This window comes from Carcharhinus amblyrhynchos, chromosome 9 (assembly GCF_965287045.1).
Source record: "Carcharhinus amblyrhynchos chromosome 9, sCarAmb.v2.hapA, whole genome shotgun sequence".
NCBI classification, from domain to species: domain Eukaryota; kingdom Metazoa; phylum Chordata; class Chondrichthyes; order Carcharhiniformes; family Carcharhinidae; genus Carcharhinus; species Carcharhinus amblyrhynchos.
The window spans coordinates 80563603-80577350 of NC_137332.1; the positions used below are offsets into that span (position 1 = coordinate 80563603).

The 13748-nt window shown below is 42.3% G+C and overlaps 1 protein-coding gene across 5 annotated transcripts in view; it reads right to left on the reverse strand.

Annotated features, from left to right (window-relative positions):
- Positions 1–13748, reverse strand: part of klhl20 (kelch-like family member 20) — an 85387-nt gene that overhangs the window by 22541 nt on the left and 49098 nt on the right. The gene's annotated exons all lie outside the window — the stretch shown is intronic.

Genomic DNA, 13748 nt, shown 5'->3' on the forward strand with positions numbered 1-13748 from the left:
ACACACTTCCATATTTATTTATAGTTACACATTTAAAAAATACATCTCCTAAGCTAACAATCACAGTTTTGTCATGTGACTATTGTTAGGGGGTCAAGTCAATTCCCAGTTAACATTCACTCCTATATAAAATTAAACACAATTAATATACAAATGACAAACTGGATACAAAGATAAGGAGGGGCAAAGCAATGGATTCCACAGCAGATGGAATCTGAAAGGGGCAGAATTTGGCAGCGTTGCTGAGATACAAAGAGGCAGTATTAGAGGTGGAACTCATCCAGGGTCAAACATAACAGTATGGTTGTGCATGATCTGGCTCAGTTCAAACAGTTGCCAAGGACAGAAATAGCAACCAGGCTTCAGAGTTTGTGGTGGGGATCAAGAACAATTGCTTTGGCCTTCCTAAAATTTATGTAGAAGAAATTTCTGCTCATCAATACTGAACAAATAACGCAATCAATTGGGAGATGGTGAATGGAACCAGAGAAGCAGTGGAGAGATAGAACAGAGTCTCGCCAGTGTACATATGGAACCTGATGTTGTGCTTTCAGATGACAATGCTGAGGGATAGCATGTAGATGAGATAGATCTTGTGGAACTCCAGAGATAAGTGTCCAGGAGTGGGAAGAGAAGCCACTACAGATCTTGGACTATAATTCAAAAACAATGGAACCAAGAGAGGGCAGTTCTACTGAGGTGGACAATGGAGGGAAAACATTTGAGGACGGGGAGAGCAACAATGTCAAAGGCTGCAAATAAGTCAGAAAGTTTAAGAAAGGGCAACTTACTACAGTCATGGTTACAAAAAATGCCATTTCTGACTTTAATAAGGGCTGCTTCAGTATTATAGCAGGCCCAGAAATCTGATTAAACAGTTCCAAAATAGGAAGTTGAGGGAAAAAAAGGCAGAGATCTGGGTAGGGATAGTACATTCAGGGATTTAGAAAGGGGGGGTGGAGATAGATTTGCAAGAATATAGCTATTAAGGGAGGCTATTACTTACGTGGCAAAAAACTGCAGCAGGCTATTACTTACGTGGCGAAAAACTGCAGCAGGCTATTACTTACGTGGCGAAAAACTGCAGCAGGCTATTACTTACGTGGCGACAAACTGCAGCAGGCTATCACTTACGTGGCGACAAACTGCAGCAGGCGACGGTGCATTGGGACCTCGGGGTCCTTGTGCATGAGTCGCAAAAACCCAGCTTGCAGGTGCAGCAGGTGGTCAGGGAGGCGAATGGGATGCTGGCCTTCATAGCGAGGGGGATTGAATATAAGAACATAAGAACATAAGAACATAAGAACATAAGAACATAAGAAATAGGAGCAGGAGTAGGCCATCTGGCCCTTCGAGCCTGCCCCGCCATTCAATAAGATCATGGCTGATCTGTCGTGGCTCAGTTCCACTTTCCCGCCCTCTCCCCATAACCCTTAATCCCCTCTCTTATCAAAAACCCATCAACCCGCTTCTTAAAAATATTTAGCGAGGCAGCCTCCACCACTTCAACGGGCAGAGAATTCCAGAGATTCACCACCCTTTGAGTGAAGAAGTTCCTCCTCAACTCCGTTCTGAACCGCCCCCCCTTTATCTTGAGGCTGTGCCCCCTAGTCCTACTGTCTTTTTTGAGCGGGAAGAGTCTTTCCACCTCTATCCTATCCATCCCATTCATCATCTTATACGTCTCAATGAGATCTCCCCTCATTCTTCTAAACTCTAACGAGTACAAGCCTAGTTTATTCAGCCTCTCCTCATAGCTCAACCCCCTCAACTCCGGTATCAGCCTAGTAAACCTCCTCTGCACTCCCTCCAAGGCCAAAATATCCTTGCGCAGGTGCGGCGCCCAAAACTGCACACAGTACTCCAGCTGCGGTCTCACCAATGCCCTATACAGCTGCAGCAAGACCTCCCTACTTTTATATTCAATCCCCCTCGCTATGAAGGCCAGCATCCCATTCGCCTTCCTGACCACCTGCTGCACCTGCAGGCTGGGTTTTTGCGACTCATGCACAAGGACCCCGAGGTCCCTCTGCACCGTCGCCTGCTGCAGTTTTTCGCCCCGTAAGTAATAGTCCTTCCTACCATTCTTCCTACCAAAGTGGACCACCTCACACTTGCCAACATTAAATTCCATTTGCCATTTCCTGGCCCATTCGCCCAGCCTATCTAGATCCTTCTGCAGACTCTCCACACCCTCCGCACAATTTGCCTTTCCCCCAATCTTGGTGTCATCAGCAAATTTCGACACCCTACACTCGGTTCCCTCCTCCAGATCATCTATATAAATGGTAAATAGCTGAGGCCCCAGCACCGACCCCTGGGGCACCCCACGAGTCACCAACCGCCAATCCGAATAGCACCCATTGACCCCCACTCTCTGCCTCCTATTTGACAACCAATCCTCTATCCACGCTAACACCCTACCCCCAACTCCATGTCCTCTGACCTTCTGCAGTAACCTCTTGTGAGGTACCTTATCAAACGCCTTCTGAAAATCCAGAAAGACCACATCCACCGGCTCTAAAGTAGGGAGGTCTTGCTGCAGCTGTATAGGGCATTGGTGAGGCCGCAGCTGGAGTACTGTGTGCAGTTTTGGGCGCCGCACCTGCGCAAAGATATTTTGGCCTTGGAGGGAATGCAGAGGAGGTTTACTGGGCTGATACCGGAGTTGAGGGGGTTGAGCTATGAGGAGAGGCTGAATAAACTAGGCTTGTACTCGTTAGAGTTTAGAAGAATGAGGGGAGATCTCATTGAGACGTATAAGATGATGAATGGGATGGATAGGATAGAGGTGGAGAGACTCTTCCCGCTCAGGAAGGACAGTAGGACTAGGGGGCACAGCCTCAAGATAAAGGGGGGGGCGGTTTAGAACGGAGTTGAGGAGGAACTTCTTCACTCAAAGGGTGGTGAATCTCTGGAATTCTCTGCCCGTTGAAGTGGTGGAGGCTGCCTCGCTAAATATTTTTAAGACGCGGGTTGATGGGTTTTTGATAAGAGAGGGGATTAAGGGTTATGGGGAGAGGGCGGGAAAGTGGAACTGAGCCACGACAGATCAGCCATGATCTTACTGAATGGCAGGGCAGGCTCGAAGGGCTAGATGGCCTTCTCCTGCTCCTATTTCTTATGTTCTTATGTTTTTGCAAGGGGTGATGATAGCAGACTTGAAAGCAGTGGAGGGGGCAGTGCAAGGGAAAATAGTATTCAAGGAGAAGAAACTGTTAACAATATCAACAAACAAAAGGCCAAGGAAGGGAAATTGGACGGTTAACAGTTTGATTCAAATCGATTTGAGGGAGCAGGGGAATGGGTCTAATGGACAAGATGAGCTGAGAGAGAAAGAGTCAAGCAGGAGACGAGATACAATCAAGAGAAATGTGCAATTTCAGAATTTTACAAATACAGATTTTTTTTCAAAAGGGCATTTGAGGAGAGATAACAAATGGGTTAAATTACTCTGGCAGCTGTCGCAAACATTATGATTAGCTGGCTCATTAACACACTGAATCCTCCTAAGTCTCAGAAGGTCTTGTGTGAAAATTCAGCTGGTTTTAAAATACATAATTTTCCCAAATCCTTCAAAAAAACCTCAAAACGTGCCACTTGCAAAGATAGCTTTCTGTGTTACCGTTAGTTTAATACAAAGTTAGAAAATTATGTATAAACATTTACATAGGACTAAAATTAGCTAAAGCAAGAATTTATACAGTGAACTTAATCTCCTAATCTATACATCTTGGAACACTAAGGGGCAATTTAGAATTGCCAATCCATCTAACTTGCACGTAGGAGGTTTACATCATAGAAACAGGCCCTTCAGCCTAACTTGTCCACGCCCACCTTCTTTCTTTAAGCCCCTCAGCTAATCCCAATTGCCCACATTTGGTCCATATCCCACTATATCCATCTTATCCATGTAACTATCTAAATGCTTTTTAAAAGACAAAACTGTACCCTCCTCTACTACTATCTCCGGCAGCTTGTTCCAGGCACTCCACTGTCTGAGTGAAAAAATTGCCCCTCTGGACATTTTTGTACCTCTCCCCTCTCACCTTAAACCTATGCCCTCTAGTTTTAGATTCCCCTACTTTTGGAAAAGATATTGACTATCTAGCTGATCTGTGCCCCTCATTACTTTAAGACCTCTATAAGATCACCCCTCAGCCTCCTACGCTGAAGGAAAAAAAGTCCCAGTCTGTCCAGCCTCTCCTTATAACCCAAACCATCAAGTCCCAGTAGCATCCTAGTAAGTCTTTTCTGCACTCTTTCTAGTTTAATAATATCCTTTCTAATAATAGGGTGACCAAAATTGCACACAGTATTCTAAGTGTGGCCTTACCAATGTCTTGTACAACTTCAACAAAACATCCCAACTCCTGTATTCAATGTTCTGACAAATATCACCAAGCATGCCGAATGCCTTCTTCATCACTCTGTCCACCTGTGACTCTACTTTCAAGGAGCTATGAACATGTACCCCGAGATCTCTTTGTTCTGTAACTCTCCCTAATGCCCTACCATTAACTGAATAAGTCCTGCCCTGGTTCAATCTACCAAAATGTATCACTTTGCATTTGTCTAAATTAATCTCCATCTGCCATTCGTCACCCTATTGGCCCAATTGATCAAGATCCCATTACAATCGGAGATAACTTTCTTCACTGTCCACTATGCCACCAATCTTGGTGTCATCTGCAAGCTTACTAACGATGCCTCCTATATTCTCATCCAAATCATTAATATAAATGAAAAGTAACAGTGGACCCAACACTGATCCCTGAAGCACACCACTGGTCACAGCCAATTTTGTATCCATTTGGATATCTCACCCTGGATCCCATGAGATTTAACCTTATGCAGCAAACTACCATGCGGTACCTTGTCAAAGGCCTTGCTAAAGTCCAAGTACACAACATCAATTGCATTGTCCTCATCTACTTTCTTGGTCGCCCCTTCAAAATCAAATTTTTGAGACAAGATTTTCCACTCACAAAACCATGCTGACTGTCCCTAATCAGTTCTTGCAGCTCTAAATGCCTGCAGATCCTGTCTTTCAAACTACCTTCCAACAATTTACCTGCCATAGATGTGAGGCTCATTGGCCTGTAGTTCCCAGGCTTTTCCCTGCAGCCCTTTTTAAACAAAGGCACAACAGTTGTCATTTTCCAATCTTCAGGCACCTCACCCATGACTATTGATGATTCAAACATCTTGGCTAGGGGACCCACAATTTCCTCCCTAGCCTCCTGGGATACAATGTCCTGGGATACACTTCATCAGGTCCTGGGGATTAATCTACTTTGATGCGCTTTAAGACTTCCAGCACCTCCTTCTCTGTAACATGTACACTCCCCAAGACATCATGACTTACTTCCCCAAGTTTCCTAACATTCATGCTTTTTTCAAACAGTAAATACTGATGAGAAATATTCATTTAGGATCTCACCCATCTCTTGTGGATCCGCACGTAGATTACCTTGTTGATCCTTAAGAGGCCCTACTCTCTCCCTTATTACTCTTTTGCCCTTTATGTATTTGTAGAAACCCTTTGAATTTTCTTTGCTTTATCTGCCAAAATAATCTTGTGTCCCCTTTTTGCCCTCCTTATTTCTCTCTTAACTCTATGCCTACACCCTACAAGGGATTCACTTGATCCACAGCTGCCTATGCATGTCATGTGCTTCTTTCTTCTTCTTGACCAGGGCTTCAATATCCCAAGTCATCCAGGGTTCCCTACTTCTACCAGCCTTGCCCTTCACTAAGAGTAATGTGTTTACCCTGAACCCTGGTTAACACACTTTTGAAAGCCTCCCACTTACCAGAATTCCCTTTGGCTTCCCACAGACTCCCCAATTAACTTTTGACAGTTCCTGCCTGATATCATCAAAATTGGCCTTGCCCCAATTTAGAATTTTAACTTTTGGGCCAGATCTATCATTCTCCATAGCTATCTTAAAACTAATAGAATTATGATCACTGGTCCCAAACTGATCCCTTACTAACACTTCTGTCACTTGCCTTTCCTTATTTCCCAAGAGGAGGTCAAGTTTTGCCCCCTCTATAGTTGGGCATCCACATACTGAATGAGAAATTCCTCCTAAATACACTCAACAAACTTCTCTCCACCCAATCCTCTAATACTATGACTGTCCATGTTGGGAAAGTTAAAATCGCTGACTATTACCACCCTATTTTTCTTGGAGCTATCTGTAATCTCCTTACATATTTGCTCCTCAATTTCCCACCGACTATTTGGGGGCCAAGAGTACAACCCTATCAAAGTGATCTCCCCCTTCTTATTTCTCAGTTCTACCCATACAGACTCAGTGGCCGAACCCGTAGATGTATCCCCTCTCAGTACTGCCGTGATGTTTTCCCTAATCAAAAGTGCAACTCCCTCTCCTCTCTTACCTCCAGTTCTATCTTTCCTATAGAATCTGGACCATGGAATATTGAGCTGCCAGTCCCGTCCCTCCCTTAGCCATGTTTCAGTAATTGCTACAATATCCCAATCCCACGTACCCATCCATGCCTCGAGTTCATCTGCCTTGCCCATCAGGCCTCTTGCATTGAAATAAATGCAGTTTAATCTGGACTTCCCTTGCACTCTGTTTTGCTTTTGTCTGATCTGTCTTCACTACTTAATGTGCTCTCTAATTTCTGTGCAGTCCTCAAAACTTCTCTTCTGCCTCTTACTGCTTTGGATCCCCTGCCAAACTAGTTTAAACCCTCCCGAGTGGTTCTAGAGAATTTCCCCGCCAGGACTGCGGCAGGAAATCACAGCATTCAGAGGAAACCCATGCAGACATGGGGAGAACATGCAAACTTCAGTCACCAACAGGGGTAATTGAACCCAGGTTCCTGCCTCTGTGAGTCAGCAGTACTTGCTACTGTGCCGCTCCTACCTTTCATCACCCTACCCTTCCCCAAACTCCTGTTTATAAAATGATTATGAACTTCAACTATGAGTCAATGTCAGTCTTAAATTCCATTTCTTTCTGCACCTTTGAAAACTTTCTTAATACTCATCTTTTCAACTCATCTTTCATTCACCAAATCTAATCTCTCTCTCTCCTGCCCTTGGCAACCAACACGGTATAATACCTATTCCCTACCTGTTGCAGCTCATTTTCTTTTTTTTTGTGGAATCTTGTGTGTGTTAAGGTCACTGTATAAATTCTTGCTTGAGCTCATTTTAGTTCTAAATAAATATTTATACATCATTTGCTCACTTTATACTAAATTAACTAACACAGAATCCAGGATGGTGCCTTCCCCATGCCAGGTCAAGGATGTCACTGACCAGTTGCAGAGCACTGTGAGGATGAATAGCTTACTGTAGTAGTTCATAGTGGTATTAACAATATCGGCAGAAAGAGTCTGAACACTCTATCCAGGGGGTTCTGACTTATTTACCCGGACAGTTACCTAGGAAATGTCGACAGAAAAAAACTTATCTAATTCCTGGATAACTATACAACTGGTCTTCCCATTGCTCCCGGCCTGTTAATGAAAATTTTCTACAGCAGTACGCTTCCAGCCCAATGAGGGAAAACACTGCTGGATCTGGTTCTTGGGAATGAGATGGGCCAAGTGGATCAAATAGTGGTAGGAGAGTACTTAGGGGACGGTGATCACCATAACCCAAGGTTTAGGGTGATCTTTGAAAAGGACAAAGACCGATAATAATAATTAATTGGGTAAACACCTCAAATGGAGCAAGAATAGATCAGGGCTGAAGAAATTGGAATCAAAGATGGGAGGAAAAATGATTGCTGAGCAGCAAGACAAGTTCAAAGAAGTAATAGTTTAAACATAATTAAGGTATATTCCTTCATAAGGGAAAGGTAGGATAAACAAATAGAGAGCCCCCGGATGACAAAAGAGATAGAGATTAAGAAGGTAAAAAATGCCCTTGTGACCAACGTCAAGTGGATGATACAATAAAGAACCAGGCTGAATAAAGAAAGCTCAGAGAGAACGTGAAAAAGCAAATAAGAGAAGCAAAGAGGGAACATGAAAAGAGACTGATAGTGAACATAAAAGGGAACCCCAGTCTTCTATAGGCATATAAAACGGTGGGAAAGGAGGTGATAGGTCAAATAGGGGATTTACACAAGAAGAAACAGCTGAGGTATTAAATGAATACACTGAATATTTACTAGGGAATAAGCAGCTACACAGGCCCAGCCCATTTGAAAAATGGACTGGGGTTCCCTTTTCTGTTCACTAACAGTCTCTTTTCACGTTTCCTCTTTGCTTCTCCACATCCTCTCTGAACTTTCTATATTCAGCCTGGTTCTTCATTGTATCATCCACTTGACATTGGTCACAAGAGCACTTTTGTTTCTTCTTCTTAACCTCTATTTCTTTTGTTGTCCAGGGAGCTCTCTATTTGTTTATCCTACTTTTCCCTTATTATGGAATATACCTTACTTAACTATTTCTTCTTTGAACACATTTTATTGTTCAGCTATCACTCTTCCTGCCAACCTTTTGCATCCAAGTGTACTGAGGACTAAGATGGGAAATTGTGAAGACACCAAACATAATTTTCCAGTTTTACTTAGACTCAGGGATGGTTCGAGAATACTGGAGAATTGCAATTGTTACACCCTTGTTCAAAAAAAGACTGCAAAGATAAGCCCATCAACTATAGGACACTCAGTTCAGCTTTGGTGATGGGGAAATCTCTAGAAATAATAATTTTGGACAAAATTAATGGACAAATGAACAAATGTGGATTAATTAAGGAAAGCTAGTATGGGTTTGTTCAGGGATAATAAGGTTTAACAAACTCACTGGAGTTTTTTGAAGGTAACAGAGGGGGTTGAAAATGGCAGTGCTGTTGATGTGGCATACATTGATTTCCAAAAGGCATTTTATACAACGCAGCACAACAAAAGACTTGAGTGAAATTTGACCTCATGAAATAAAAGGAAAATGGATATGAAATTGGCTGAATGACGGGAAACAGAATGTTGTGGTTCGTGGGTGTTTTTCAGGCTGGTAGAAGGTTTATAGTGCAGTTCACTAGCAGTCAGTGTTGGGACTCCTGTTCTTCCTATTACATATTAATTACCTAGACCTTGGTATATGACACAATTTCAAAGTTTTCAGATGATTCATAACTTGGAAGGATTGTGAACCATAGGGAGGACTTGAAAAAGGACATGGAAAAGTTTGTGGAATGGGACGGACAGGTAGCTGATGAAGTTCAATGCAAAGAAATATGAAGGAGAAAGAAAAAGAGACAGTATAAAACAAAGGGTACAATTCTAGAAAAGGTGCAGCAGCAGAGAGACCTTGGTGCGTATGGATGAAGCTCATTGAAGATGGCAGAACAATTTGAGGGTGCAGCTAATAAAACATGCAGTAATTTAAATGGAGATAGATTGCAGAATTCTGAGGTATAAAGGGTTGTATGTGTCCTGGCACATGAATCACAAAAAGATAGTATGGAAATGCAGCCATTGATCAAATATCATCATTCACTGAAAGGAGAATGGAATGTAAAACTAGGGAGGTTTTACAACAACTGTACAGAACATTGGTGAGACCACATCCAGAGTACTGTGTGCAGCTTTGGTCTCTTTATGTAAGAAGGGACATAATTGCAATAGAAACGGTTCAATGAAAAAGTTCACTTTACTGGTTCTCAGATAATCTTACGAGGAAAGTTTGGACAGATTAGGCCTGTATCCACTGGAGTTTACAAGAATGAGAGGTGATATTGAAATATTGAAGGCACTGAGAAGATGCATCACCTTGTGCAAGAGACTAGTGAGCACTAGGAAACGGCACTAGGTGAATTTGGAGGGTCGATGCAGACACAATAGGCTGAATGGCCTCCTTGTGTGCTGTAACAATTCTGTCATTCTGTGATAGTTGTCGTAATGATGAACAACAGAAAGTAATTTATTTTCTCTATGCTGTTGAAGATTTCCAGTTTCCTTCTGATAAAGTTCATATGACACAATTGTCATCTGAGTCTTTGGAAAACACAAGACTGAGAATTTGAACAATTCTTTTCACGGTACAAGAATTTGAGCAAATCTTTGATTAACCTTCTAATCCTACAATAACACCAATGGAAAGTCAGTGATATATTAATTTATTTCACCTAATCCTGTATCTGATATTAGAAAATTACATACTTTTGGACAACAGCTAGCAAAATGTTAATTCAGAGGTATCAATTAAAGCACCATGAATTTTGGGGTTGCCATTGGTAACCTTGGGGTTACCATTGACCAGAAACTGAACTGGACTCGCCACATAAATACAGTGGCTACAAGAGCAGGTCAGAGGCTAGGCATACTGCAACAAGTAACTCACCTCCTGACTCCCCAAAGCCTATCCACTATCTACAAGGCACTCGTCAGGAGTGTGATGGAATACTCACCACTTGCCTGGATGGATGCAGCTCCAACAACATGCAAGAAGTTTGACACCATCCAGGACAAAGCAGCCCGCCTACAAACATTCAATTCTTCCACCACCAACGCTCAGTAGCAGCAGTGTGTACCATCTACAAGATGCACTGCAGCAATTCACCAAAAAACGTAAGAAGAACATAAGAACTAGGAGCAGGAGTAGGCCATCTAGCCCCTCGAGTCTGCTCCGCCATTCAGCAAGATCATGGCTGATCTTTTTGTGGACTCAATTCCACTTACCCACCAGCTCATCATAATCCATAATTCCTATACAGTTCAAAAATTTATCTACCCTTGCCTTAAAAACATTCAATGAGGTAGTCTCAACTGCTTCACTGGGCAGGGAATTTCACAGATTCACAACACTTTGGGTGAAGTTCCTCTTCAACTCAGTCCTAAATCTGCTCCACCTTATTTTGATGCCATGCCCCCTTGTTCTAGTTTCACCTGCCAGTGGAAACAACCTCCCTGCTTCTATCTTACCTATTCCCTTCGTATCTTATGTTTCTATAAGATCTCCCCTCATTCTTCTGAATTCCAATGTGTATAGCCCCAGTCTACTCAGTCTCTCCTCATAAGCCAATGTTCTCAACTCTGGAATCAACCCAGTGAATCTCCCTTGCACCTCCTCCTGTGCCAGTATACCCTCTCTCAAGTAAGGAGACTAAAACAGTATGCAATACTCCAGGTGTGGGCTCACCGGCACCTTATACAGCTGCAACATAACCTCACTGTTGTTAAACTTCATCCCTCTAGCAATGAAGGCCTTCTTAATTACCTGATGCACCTGCAAACCAACTTTTTGTGATTTTTGCACAAGGACATCCAAGTCCTTCTGTACAGCAGCATGCTGCAATTTTTTACCATTTAAATAATAGTTCATTTTAACATTATTCCTACCAAAATGGATGACCTCACATTTACCAACATTGTACTCCATCTGCCAGACCCTTGCCCACTCACTTAGACTATCTGTCCCTTTACAAACTTTTAGCATCCTCTGCACACTTTGCTCTGCCACTCATTTTAGTGTCATCTGCAAATTTTGACACACTACACTTGGTTCTCATCTATGTAAATCATAAACAATTTTATGGTCCCAACACTGATCCGGAGGCACATCACTAGTCACTGAGCGCCAACCAGAAAAACACCCATTCATCCCCACTCTTTGCTTTGTTAGTTAACTAATCCTTTATCCATGCTAATACATTAAAGATAAAGGCGCAGGGCGTTACGGGTAAAGTTGATTTATTAGTGTCACAAGTAAGACTTACACTGCATTAACACTGCAATGAAGTTACTGTGGACTTCCCCTAGTCACTACAGTCCAGCACCTGTTCGGGTCAATGCATCTAACCAGCATGTCTTTCAGAACATGGGAGGAAACCCACACAGACACGGGGAAAATATGCAAACTCCATACAGTCACCCAAGCTGGGAATCGAACTTAGGTCCCTGGTGCTGTGAAACAGCAGTGTAGCACCTCTGGTGCGGCACCTTCTCAAATGCCTTCTGGAAATTCAGATAAACCACATTCACATATTCCCCACTGTCCAATGCACATGTAATGTTCTCAAAGAATTCCAGCAAATTAGTCAAACATGACCTGCCCTTCATGAACCTATGCTGTGTCTTGCCAATGGGACAATTTATATCCAGAATCTCATTATTTCTTCCTTGATGATAAGATTCAAGCATTTCCCTCTACAGAAGGTAGGCAAACTGGCCTGTAGTTAACTTCCTTTTGTCTACCTCCTTTTTTAAATAGGGGCGTCACATTTGCTGTTTTCCAATCTGCCAGAAACGGCCTAGAGTCCAGCGAATTTTGGTAAAATACCACTAATGTATTTACTATTACTCCCACCATTTCTTTTCCATTCTGGGGTGCATGTCATCAGGGCCAGGAAACTTGTCTATCTTTAGCGCCGTTAGCTGGCCCAACACTACCTCTTCCATGATAATGAGAGTTTTAGGATCATAACTTGCCATAGCCTTTTTGTTATCAAACTTAGGCACATTATTTGCGTCTTCCACTGCGAAGACCGACACAAAATACCTGTCCAATACCTCAGCCTTTCCTCATTTCCAGTTATTACATCCCCCCTTCTCATCCTCGAATGGACCAATGTTTACTTTTGCCATTCTTTTCGTTTTATATATTTGCAGAAACTTTTGCTATCTGTTTTTATATTATGAGCTGGTTTACTCTGATAATCCATCTTACTTTTCTTTATAGCTTTTTCCTTGACTTTTTGTTGACATTTAAAGATTTCCCAATCTTCTAGTTTCCCACTAATCTTTGCCACTTTGTGTGCATTTTCTTTCAATTTGATACCCTCCTTATACAGCACTTTCCAAACTCGTGACCACTTCCACCTTGAAGACAAAGGCAACAGATACGGGGGGGACACCACCACCTGCAAGTTGCCCTCCAAGTCATTCATCATCCTGACTTGGAAATATATCACCATTCCTTTCCAGTCATGAGGTCAAAATCCTGAAATTCCCTTCCTAATGATACTGTGGGTCAACCCACAGAACACAGACTGCAGCAATTCAAAAAGGTGGCTCACCACCACCTTCTCAAGGGATGGGCATTAAAGGCTGGCCTAGATCCTACAAATGAAACAAAAAAATCCTCTCAACAGCAAACAAAAAAGGAATTGTAGCTATCTTTCGCATCTTTTCTACCTTGTGCTTAAAACGCACATTTCCTCTCAAGGTTAAGCTTATTTCTGGTCATAGCTTGGCCATCGCTTGTTACCATATCCTCTGACATTGTGAGCAATGCCAAGGTTGCCACTGCAAACTCCTGACAGACAAATCATACTATTAAAGGGAAAGTTATTAATAGGTTATCAGAATGAATGGGCCAGAGATTTATTTATAGGCAATTAATTAAAATTTAGCTTAGATAAGATAACAAAACCACAAAACATGGATAACTGAAAAATCTACAATCCGAAAATTACCCATTTTAGTTGGCTGACTTGCATGGTTTTTACAGATTATAAACTTCAGCTGTCAGGATTAGTATTAAATTCCACCAATATAGAGTGCTCCCCAGTGAGTAAAGTGTTAAGTACTGACAAGCATTAGGAGTGTGTGAACCAAATCATTCTCTCAACTCAGCAGTGTTATTAATACCATGCTGTTTGTAAGAAGTATCTATTTTAATTACTGCATTACATCTGTTTATCCAGTTGCACCCTACCCTTCACTCACTGAGATTCATGTAATATTGTCTCAAAGAGAATGTATTACACAAGTGCTGAATACCTCCCCCATTTAAAATAAATCTCTTTTTGGTTC